General features: G+C 42.9%; 1 pseudogene; it reads left to right on the top strand.

Annotated features, from left to right (window-relative positions):
* Positions 1–529: 529 nt before the first annotated feature.
* LOC133766295 (eukaryotic translation initiation factor 1A, X-chromosomal-like) lies at positions 530–11,573 on the top strand (annotated as a pseudogene).
* Positions 11,574–11,779: the final 206 nt, after the last annotated feature.

The raw sequence follows: 11,779 nt of genomic DNA, 5'->3' as shown, positions 1-11,779 counted from the left end.
GAAAGGAGAAACCATGAGGTGACATAAGTAAAATATCAAACTAATGAATTAAGGTAAAGGCAGAAGAGTATTTAGGGGCTGGCACCGCGGCTCAATAGGCTAATCCTCCGCCTGCGGCGCCGGCACACTGGGTTCTAGTCCCAGTCGGGGTGCTGGATTCTGTCCCAGTTGCCCCTCTTCCAGGCCAGCTCTCTGCTATGGCCCGGGAGTGCAGTGGAGGATGGCCCAAGTCCTTGGGCCCTGCACCCCATGGGAGACCAGGAGAAGCACCTGGCTCCTGGCTTTGGATCAGCGTGGTGCGCCGGCCGCAGCACGCCGGCCGTGGCGGCCGTTGGAGGGTAAATCAACGATAAAGGAAGACCTTTCTCTCTGTCTCTCTCTCTCACTGTCCACTCTGCCTGTCAAAAAAAAAAAAAAAGAGTATTTAGGTTGGATAGGGAAGGACAAGTGTGTTTTCATGTGGCAAATGAACAACTTTTTGTTATTCAGGAGCTGTGGCAAAAAGAACAAAGTAAAACCCCATCTAACGATGGGGCTTTGCTGGGAAGGAGAGATTCTGGTGCTTGGAAGGCAAAGTACAAGATGGTGCTTGGAAGTGCAGGATGGTTTTGAGGTGTGTGCTAGGAATATGATGTTCAGGGTAGTTCTGGTGAGGGCTGAGAAAGAAAAGAGGTGAGCTAGAAATAAAGTGTTGTTTTTTTTTTTTTTAGAAAATACATAAATAATCATGAACAGATATTAGTATAAATATATACTAAAGGTCAAATATGGTGAGGTGTCAGATAAAAGTGAGGGATATGTTAGTGGGACCTGGAGGAAAGGCAATCCTTGTTATAATGTGGCAAATGATCCGGCTGCATTATGATTTTATGATCTAGTTTTTGTGAAGTGTTGAAGTTACAAACAATGAGGAGATTACTAAGCAAAGTATTGAAGAAATGGTTTTATTCCTCCTGAGTTCTTATAAACTGTGAGATGAGAGAGAGGAATTAAAGAAGGAATTGTTAAGTAAGGCCAGGACCAGAACTTGAATATTTGGAAAATTCTCAGCCTATCCGTATCCCAAAAAATGGGAAATAAATGTGTTTTGTTTAAGCTCCCTGGTTTATGGTTTTGCTCTATCAGCCTGATCAGACCAAGATAGATTTTGGTAACCAGCAGGCCCTGGAGAGGGACAACTCACAGCATGGTATCCTGGATATATCCACACTGCCACCCCTCTGCTTAGTTCAGAGTTTTGCTCCAAATAAAAATGGTCTTGAAACTAGTTCTTCAAAAGATCGAGTCTCTTACTTGGCCATTGCTAAGGGACCAATTGTCAAGGTAGTTGATTTCAGAGGGGAGGAAGGTCTTCTGGGATAAGGGGATAGGGCCCAAGTGAAAGGCCATTTGGCCTAGAAATGACTACTATCTCCGTCTGACTCAGAGAGGAGAATGTAGTATATCTTTCATCCTGTGCCTTGAAGGGAGGTTTTTAAGCACAGAAATGTGGAAATGGGCAAGTAATTCAAGAGCCTCAGGGTAAGGTAGAGGTGCCAAGACTACCCAGAGGTGGGAGTTTATAGGAGGCGGAAAGACATCCTGAGGACAAGTTTATACAAGAACTGCTCAGGGAAGGACATAAAAGGAGGTGAGGCAAGAAGCCTCAAGATTAACTTGGCATCTTGCAAATCTTTTTGAGAAAATCCCCTACTGAGGCTGTCAAAAAGCCTTCCTGTGCTTTCCTAAGATGCTTGCACTTGCCCCGAGCCTGCTTCCTTGCTGGATGTGCAACCTGAACCAGTCTTTAGATGCTTGGCCTTGGCAGTGTCTGAAGTAAATCATTTCTTGTTCAGCACTTCCTCCTTGGTGGGAGGGGACAGGACTCTTCTGAGCAAGTGCTGGTATGGCTAATGCAGAGCTGTGGCCCTTCCTGGTAATTTTGGGGGGGAATAAAGCAAAATGAACTTCTTCCTTCAGGTATTCTCCTCCCCTTCAACTTGCACTCATGTTGGAGATCCTGTTGATTCACTAACTGCACTAAATCCACAATTCTGTACTTCATTTGTCTATTGAGATACATAAGGCTTCAAAAGAAAGTACTATATTTCGGATAAAGGTGTGTGGATTAGTAAATTTACTGGACTTTTGTTCTTTAATTACTTTTTAGAATTCTCACTAGAGCAGCCATTTAACACTTCTTTAGTTTAAAAAGCATTAATAGGCTTATGCTTCCAAAACCTGCAAGAGGAAGTGTGTTTACTAAATGATGAATGCTATTTAGCCTTTATAAGGAATCTGCAAAATCCTTAACAAGGAGTACTATGTCCCACTGATTAGGCTGCAGAGATGAAGCTAGAAACTTTAACACTATCCCTGTAATCTAGTTTTTGTCAATGCACCAAAATTTTGTGAAATATATCTTGTTATTACTATTTGGTGGTGTTTACTTTAAATGTACCTACCATACATACCTCAGCTTGTTGAAAGCAACTAGTTTTCTAATGCTTTCCATGACAAAAGTTATCTAGATAGCCTTGAAATGTGGAGGGCATCTAAACCTAGTATATGAAATCATTCCTATGACCGGTGTTGTGGCTTAGCAGGTAAAGCTGCCGCCTGCAGTGCCGGCATCCCATATGAACACTGGTTCGAGTCCTGGCTGCTCCACTTCCAATCCAGTGCTCTGCTATGGCCTGGGAAAGCAATAGAAGAAGGCCCAAGTCCTTGGGCCCCTGTGCCTGCACCCTCATGGGAGACCTGGAAGAAGTTCCTGACTCCTGGCTTCGGATCAGTGCAGCTCTGGCTGTTGTGGCCATCTGCGTAGTGAACCAGCAGATGAAGACCTCTTTCCCTCTCTTTGCCCCTCTATAAACTCTGCCTTTCAAATAAATAAATCTTAAAAAAAAAAAAAAAGAAATCATGCCTAGAAAAGCAAATTAAAGCTAATAATTTTTGGGCAATCTTGTAATATCAGAAGAATGAGATACTTGGAGAATTTCTTCTTACCAGCTTATAGACAGTTCTACTTGAAGTAAAATGACATTGTTAGCTGGCTTGCATATGGGATAATAGAGACGATGTAATTTTCAGAGAGCTGATAAGTTGTGCTGCTTGTGCAAGAAATCTACTGCTTGTAAGCATGATTTTTTTTTGCAGCACATATCAACAAAATAAAGATGATTCTTCTTAAGTAGTCTGGTTACCTTGATTCACAGTTTTCAAAGTATTTTGGACGAGTCATATCAACTTTCTTAAGAACTTGTTAGAAATGCAGATTCTTGGGGGCCTATATTGTGGTGTGGTAGGCTAAGACTGTCTGCTGTGCTGGCATCCCATTTACGCTCTGTTTGTAGTGCTGGCTGATCCTCTTCTGATCCAGCTATGGCCTGGGAAAACAGTGGAAAATGGCCCAAATGCTTGGGCCCCTGCACCCATATGGGAGATTTGGAAGAAGCTCCTGGTTCCTGACTTTGGAATGACCCAGCTCCAGACATTGCAAACATTTAGGGAGTGAATCAATGGGTGAAAGACTTTTTTCTCTATCTCTAACTCTACCTCTCAAATAAATAAATCTTAAAAAAAAAAAAAAAAGAAATGCAGATTCTCAGACGCCTACTGAACAGAAACTCTAGTTCTGGGGCTCAAAAAATCTTTCTAACTAGTCTTCCAGGTGATTCTGATGCTTGCCAAGGTTTGGAAACCACTATCTTGAACTCAAATCATTATAGAAGCTAAAAGTGCTTTTATCAGTCCTAAAAACTAAAGCCTTTATGTTGGGAGATCCTGTCACATTAAATGTACCTGGTCAGATTTTCTTTTTCTTTTTTTTTTTTTTTAACATTTATTTTATTTATTTGAAAGACAGAGTTATATAGAGAGATAGAGACAGAGAGATGTCTTCCATCTGCTGGTTCACCCCCTAGATGGCCGCAACAGCAGGAGCTGCGCCGATCAGAAGCCAGGAGCCAGGAGCTTCTTCCAGATCTCCACATGGGTGCAGGGGCCCAAGCACTTGGGTCATCTTCCACTGCTTTTCCAGGCCATAGCAGAGAGCTGGATCAGAAAAGGAGTAGCCGGGACTAGAACCAGTACTCATATGGGATGCCAGGGCTTCAGGCCAGGGCATTAACCCGCTGCACCACAGCGCCGGCCCTGGTCAGATTTTCTATAAAGAAAATGTTTTGTATGGATAAGATGGGCAACTGCTGATACTCTTTTCTTTTTGAAAAAAAAATTTTTTTTAATCTTTTTTTTTTTTTTTTAACAGGCAGAGTGGATAGTGAGAGAGAGAGACAGAGAGGAAGGTCTTCCTTTGCCGTTGGTTCACCCTCCAATGGCCGCTGCGGCCAGCGCATCTCGCTGATCCAAAGCCAGGAGCCAGGTGCTTCTCCTGGTCTCTCATGCGGGTGCAGGGCCCAAGGACTTGGGCCATCCTCCACTGCCTTCCCGGGCCATAGCAGAGAGCTGGCCTGGAAGAGGGGCAACCGGGATAGAGTCTGGCGCCCCAACCGGGACTAGAACCCGGTGTGCCGGCGCCGCAAGGCGGAGGATTAGCCTGTTAAGTCACGGCGCCAGCCGAAAATTTTTTTTTAATATTTTTAAATTTTTTAAGAGTTCTCTTTTGTAAATCTTTGTTTTAAGACTTTTTACTTGAAAGACACAGTGACTGAGAGAAGGAAATACACAGACATCTTCCATCCACTGGTTCACTTCCCAAATGGCCACAATCGCTGGAGCTGGGCCAAGTTGAAGTCAAGAGCCAGGAACTCCATCCAGGTCTCACACAGGGTTCAAGGACCCAACTTGGGCCATCTTAGGCACTAGCAGGCAGCTGTACTGGAAGCAGAGCAGCAACTAGAACTGGTGCTCATATGGAATGCTGGCATCGCAGGCAGCAGCTTAACCTGCTGCACCACAATGCTGGCTGACTTTTTCTTTCTTTCTTTCTTTCTTTCTTTCTTTCTTTCTTTCTTTCTTTCTTTCTTTCTTTCTTTCTTTCTTTCTTTCTTTCTGCTTCTGTTTCTGTTTCTGTTTCTGTTTCTGTTTCTGTTTGACAGGCAGAGTTAGACAGTGAGAGAGAGACAGAGAGAAAGGTCTTCCTCCCGTTGGCTCACCCCCCAAGTGGCCGTTATGGCCGGTGCACTGCGGCTGGCGAGATGCACCAACGCGAAGCCAGGAGCCAGGTGCTTCTTCCTGGTCTCCCATGCGGGTGCAAGGCCCAAGCACTTGGGCCATCCTCCATTGCACTCCCAGGCCACAGCTGAGAGCTGGACTGGAAGAGGAGTAACTGGGACAGAATCTGGTGCCCCAACCGGGACTAGAACTTGGGGTGCCGGCACCGCAGAAGGAGGATTAGCCTAGTGAGCCATGGTGCTGACCAATACTTTTTTTCATTAATTAATTCAACAAATGTTTTCTGAGTGCTTGCAATCTGTGCACCAATCAAAAGTAGGCAAAGACAGAAAAGAGCTCTGTTTCATAAGCTACCATTCTGAGCTAAATATATAATGTGATAATTTAGTCCAAGAACTCAAACTGCCCAGCAGAAGACTATAAGAAGAAAGTTTCCATAATAATAATTTGTTGTTGGGCCGGTGCCGTGGCAAAACAGGCTAATCCTCTGCCTAGCGACACCGGCACACTGGATTCTAGTCCTGGTCGAGGCGCCGGATTCTGTCCCGGTTGCCCCTCTTCCAGGCCAGCTCTCTGCTGTGGCCCGGGAGTGCAGTGGAGGATGGCTCAAGTGCTTGGGCCCTGCACCCCATGGGAGACCAGGATAAATACCTGGCTCCTGCCTTTGGATCAGCGCGGTGCGCCAGCCGCAGCACGCCGGCTGCAGCGGCCATTGGAGGGTGAACCAACGGCAAAGGAAGACCTTTCTCTCTGTCTCTCTCTCTCACTATCCACTCTGCCTGTCAAAAAAAAAAAAAAAAAAAGAAAGAAAAAAAAAAAAGAAAGAAAAAAGAAAAAGAAAATTGCTCAGTCCTTAGAGCAAATGAATTCTTTCTAGGCTTGCCCTGATCATAGACTAATGCTATGTCACACTGAAATAGCACAACCACGCAAAATGTTAACAAGCCAGTCAATCAGTTGCCAAAGGACTGGATTTTATCCCATACCATTGACAAAACCGAACAGTAGTATTGGAATTATGTCAATTTAGCATGAAACTGTTTACGTGGAAGATTATGTCTGCAGAAAAACCACCGGTGGATGAAAAGGAACTTTTGGAATATGAATGAACCAGCTTGACCGTTGCCTGATTGTGCTAGCATTTTTTTTTTCAGTGCTTTAGTTTAGTTTATAATATACAGAAGCTACCTGCATAAAAGGTAATTGTGTTAACAATAAGAGATGATATAAAGCAAATTTAAGGTTAATAATACATAGCTTCATGAAATTTTCTTGGGTGCTAGGAAATAAAGAATAGCTCTAGTTTTCATCAAATTTAGTGATCTCTTTCTAGGCAAAATAGGAAACAAAATATATCTTACATTCTTTATAAATTTCTTGAATTTATTGATATATAGGGTAGCAGCATACCAATCTTAAAAAGAAGACATGTTATTAAAATGAGTTTTAATAACAAATCTGAATTTATTTATTCGTGTAAAGGAACTAAATTTTTGCATTTCTGTCACCATGAACATCTTTACAAGTAATTATTAAACACTGGTTGGCATATGAAGTGTCTATGGTGTCTATGAGCAGTTTGTATGTTAACCAGTTACTGTTCTTGCTTCCAAAGATGTATCCTTTCTTAGATATAATAAAAAATGAATGAGAAAATAAAATAAACATTGTTTAAAAAATAAAACTGAGGGACTGGCATTGCAGCATTGTGGGTAAAGCCACCCCTAGCAATGCTGAATCCTATATAGGCATCAGTTCTTGTCCTGGCTGCTCCATTTCTGATCCAGCTCCCTGCTAATGGCCTGGGAAAAAGCAGCCGAAGATGGCCTGAGTGCTTGGGCCCCTGCTTCACTTATGGGAGAACTAGAATAAGCTTTTGGCTCCTGGTTTTGGCCTGGCCCAGTCTCGGCTGTTGCAACCATCTTGGGAGTGAACCAGTGGATGGAAGATGTCTCTCTCTATCTTTTTTAAAAAAGATAAATATTCATTTTTTATAAAATAATTCTTAAAATGTTTATTTATATTTATTTGAAAAGCCAAGCAACTGAGGGTGGGGGAGAGGAGAGAGAGAGAAACAGATTTTCCATTTGCTATTTCACACGTTGAAAGCCCAGAGCAACCAGGATTGGGCCAGGCTGAAGCTAGGAGCCCAGAACTCCATCTGCGTCTCCCAGGTGCATGACAAGGACCCAAGTACTTAAGCCATGATCTACTGTTTTTTAGGATGCATTAACAGGAAGCTAGACTGGAAGTGGAGAAGCTGGAAATTGAACCAGCAAATTGGTCAAATATTGGTTGTGTCAGATAATTAAATATAATATTTTTTGCTAAGAGCTAACGAAAGCAAGGCATATATTCTTTTAGTCTTCCCTTATCCTCAAGAAAGAGGTGTTTTTAGTTAAATGTTTATATGTTTGCTTCTCTTTATTGCAAAACTAAATTCTTCTCCCGAGGTCTGGATTCAATCATTCAGAATATGTTGTCATTCAAGATATATTCTTTCTAGAGGTTGGGAATTGTGAACAAAAAAATGCAACACACTTGTTCTCATGGTGCTTAACGTTTAGCTTGTAGAGAAATGAAAAAGCAATTCTGCTATAGTAAAATGTATTAAGGGATAGTCGAGTTCTGTGAGAGTACTTGGAGGGGAACACCTAACTTGAAACTGAGAATTTAAGGAGGCTTTCTGGAAGAAGGAACTTCCACGTGGACAGGGGAAAGATGATTAGGAGCTAGTTAGGCCAAAGAGAGGAGCAAGAATGATCAAGGTAAATGGAATAATGTATGGAAATCTGGTTATTTTTACTGAAGTGTAAACATCTCAGCTTGACTGGATTGTAATGTGAGGCATGAGAGGAATGTGAAGTATTCAGAGACCATGATCATGAAGGCACATTTATGTTAGGTTGAGGTGTGTAAAGGCTATTCCATAGACCATGGTCAATTAATGAAAGATTTTAAGGGGCATGGGATGTGGCATGATCAGATTTGAAATTTAGTGAAATTGCATTGGACAGAGAGTTGGAGATGATTGCAGTAAAACTGGTAATAGGCATGAAGAAAGTCATATCAGGCCATACGAAAGTCTGAAATGCAACAGGGAAAAATCACAAAATCTCAAACCTACAGAATAATCTTCCCTGACTCCATGCCCCACTTCCTGGACACATTGGTCAGCCCTACCCACATGGCTTTTCTGGACTCAGCCCATGCTTCAGTTTTCACAGGCTGAAGTCCTGTGTTGCAGGCGGGTAGTTCTACAGTCCTAGAGTCTCAGTGGTGGTCCCGTCCTTCTGGCTGCACAAGGTATTGCGACAGACAGTTCTGACCCCATCGTTGCTCTATTGGGGGCTGTCTATGGTAGCTCTGCCCATTCAAGAAGTTTCTACCTGGATATCCAGCGTGTCTGAGACATCCTTTGAAATCCAGATAGAAGCTTCCTTTCTTCCATGGCTCTTAGATTCTGTGTGCCTGCAGAATTAGCACCGTGTAGACACTGCCTAGATTTATGGCTTCTGTCCCCGGAAGCAGTCGGTTGAACAATACCTACCTGGGCCTGCTTGAGCCACAGTTAGGATGGCCAAAGAGAATGGCATTGGAATGCAAAGACTGGTGTGCCAGACAGCTCTGAGCAGCAAACCCTTGGAAGGCACCCCAGGCTGGCTCCCATTCTTCATTTCTAGAGTTCTGGGCCTATGGTGGGAGAGGCAGCTTGGAAGATCTGTGAAATTCCTTTGAGGTCTTTCTCCCATTGTTTTGATGATCCCTTCTATTAGTACTAAGCTCTTTAGCTAAGGGTTGCTGCTGTGCCACACCCTTGATTTCCTCTCCTGGAAAGGCTTTCATTCTCCACCATATGGCTGACATGAGCTAGGTAGGGAGCTAGTTATTGAACAATGGAGTTGAGAGCTTGACAGCAGTCTCTGTGCCTTAGCCATGCACCATTAAAACTCCATCCCTACAGTGCCAATTTAGCACAGCCAATTTCCTGTGTTGCACCTGAGCCTCCTCCGTTGTGCCAAAGACACCACGATGACATGTGTGTGCTGAACTCCACGTGGAGATGCCATGAAACCTTCTCAGAGATCACCACATGCACTGAACCCCACCCGGACCTCACCCCATATCTATGTTCAGTTAGAGCACCACTCTCTGACCAATAAAAAGTGCCAGTGAACTGCGGTGGGGGTGATTCTCTTTCATGAGGTTGCTGCATTCACTTCTGAGTATGTTTTATCTCTACCACTTTAAATAAATTCTGCTCCCATTCTTGCACTCCATCTATGTCTCTGCTTTAAATTCTTGTGTGTTGCTGGAATAAATCCATCTGGGGACCTGCACTCATCCCTCTACTGCCAACAACATGGCAAGGCTGAGAATTTCCTAAATCTTTCCATTTTGTTTTCCTTTTAAGAATAGTTTCTAGCTGTAAATCATCTTTGCTCTCTCATTTTTCTGTAAATAGGCATGCAGCAACTTGAATGCTGGCTGCTTATAAATTTCATCCATCAAATATCCTGGTTCATTGCTCTTAAGTTTTGCATTCCATTATGTACTATAGCATGGTCAGAATAGTGAAGCTTTCTGCAACTTTGTAACAAGGATGGTCTTTTCTACAATTTCTAATACCTTGTTCCTCAGTATCCTTTGAGACTCCCATCAAAGTGGGATTTCCAGTGTACATTTCTACCCACATGCTGGTCCTGACCATTTAGGTAATCTCTGAGAAGTTCCAGGCCTTGTCTAGATTTCTCTTCTTATGAACTAAAATCACCCTTAATGCTTCATTCATGGCAATACAAGCATTTTCCAAAATTTACTTCAGAACTGTTCCATCCACTGCACACTACACAGTTCCAAAGCTGCTTTTGCATTTTGAAGTCTTTGTATAGCAGTAAATCTACTTCTTGATGTGAATTTTCTGGTTCAGTCCATTTTCTGCTGTTATAACAAAATACCTGAGACTAGGTACTTTATAAAGAATAGGGATAAAGAGTTGAGGCCAATGCCGCAGCTCACTTGGCTAATCCTCCGCCTGCGGCACCGGCACCCTGGGTTCTAGTCCCAGTTGGGGCGCCAGATTCTGTCCCGGTTGCTCTTCTTCCAGTCCAGCTCTCTGCTGTGGCCTGGGAAGGCAGTGGAGGATGGCCCAAGTGCGTGGGCCCTGCACAACGCATGGGAGACCAGGAGAAGCACCTGGCTCCTGGCTTCAGATCAGCGCAGCGTGCCAGCTGGCTGTGGCAGCCATTTGGAGGGTGAACCAACGGGAGGAAGATCTTTCTCTCTGTCTCTCTCTCTCTCACTGTCTAACTCTGCCTGTCAAAAAAAAAAAAAAAAAAAAAGAAGAAGAAGAAAAAGAAAGTCAGAGTTGAGCAAATAAGTCTGGTTTTGAAGGAGAAAAATTAATTTAACAGCGAGGGAGTTTACTTATTTATTCTTAAACAGTGATGTAGGTTGAGCTGACATCAAACTTGATGGGAAGACATCAGTAGAAAGGCAAGAGTGTAAAGACCCATGAATGTTAAGAGCAGGATTCAGAAAACAGTGGAGGGGAATAGCCTGAGGTAGGAGGCATCCCTTGTCTATTGTAGCCAGAGGGAAGGATCTGGGAATTCTGAGTTTTGTGAATTTGTTGAGGACATTTGATGGACTTGATTTTCTCTATTGAATAGGATAAGTGAACATGAGAGGTGGTTTTGGAGTTGGAAGTATATGGAAAGTAGATTTGTATTTTCATACTGCAGCCTAAATAGAAAAATAAAATAAAATAATGAAAAAATTCGGCCAGTTAAACTGCTATGTGCATAAAAATTTCAGAGATATTAAAATACATAAAATAAGGATCTGGGAAGAACTCGGCGGCGAGACTCCCGTGCATGCTGCTTGGTCAGCGCTTGCCTCATCCATGTGCTCCCTCCTGTTGGCCATTCCTCATGCCCCTCGGAGAAGTCATCGCTGCCGCTGCCACCACCACAGCTGTCTAGAAGGAAATTAGAAACACTACGAGGCCACTGTCACCGCCAAACCGAAGAATGAAGGTAAAGAAGGATCAGGAGATAAAACAGCACAGAGATAAGAGCGAGAATGAATCTGAAAAAAGAGAGCTGGTGTTCAGAGGATGGGTAAGATTGTGTTCAAGTAATCAAAATGCTGGGAAATGGACGATTAGAAGAAATGTGTTTTGATGGTGTAAAGAGGTTGTGTCACATCAGAGAGAAATTGAAAAAAAAAAGGTTTGGATAAATATCTCAGACATTAAAAAGGTTGGTCTTCAAGACTATCAGGATAACAAAGCTAACGTAATTTTAAAATACAATGCAGATGAAGCTGGAAGTCTGAAGGCATATGGCAAGCTTCCAGAGCATGCAAAAATCAATGAAACCGATACATTTGGTCCTGGAGATGGTGGTGAAATCCAGTTTGATGACATTGGAGATGATGATGAAGACACTGAATAGCTAAGTGGAACTCAACATTTTATATTCCAGGTTTTCAGAACATTGTCCTGCAGTTTGGATTTTAGCCATGACCCTTAAAGAAGATTCAAATTTCATTAGCATGATTGCAGTTTGTTAAGGCAGATTGATTTATTTCTTTGAAAACTGATAATGCTGAATGACCTTAAGTGAGATGTTAAGCCCACCTTGTTCTTTTGATGTAATGG

This window comes from Lepus europaeus, chromosome 9 (genome assembly GCF_033115175.1).
Source record: "Lepus europaeus isolate LE1 chromosome 9, mLepTim1.pri, whole genome shotgun sequence".
NCBI classification, from domain to species: domain Eukaryota; kingdom Metazoa; phylum Chordata; class Mammalia; order Lagomorpha; family Leporidae; genus Lepus; species Lepus europaeus.
Note: the sequence above shows the minus strand (reverse complement) of the source record. Positions and strands in the feature narration are given on the sequence as shown.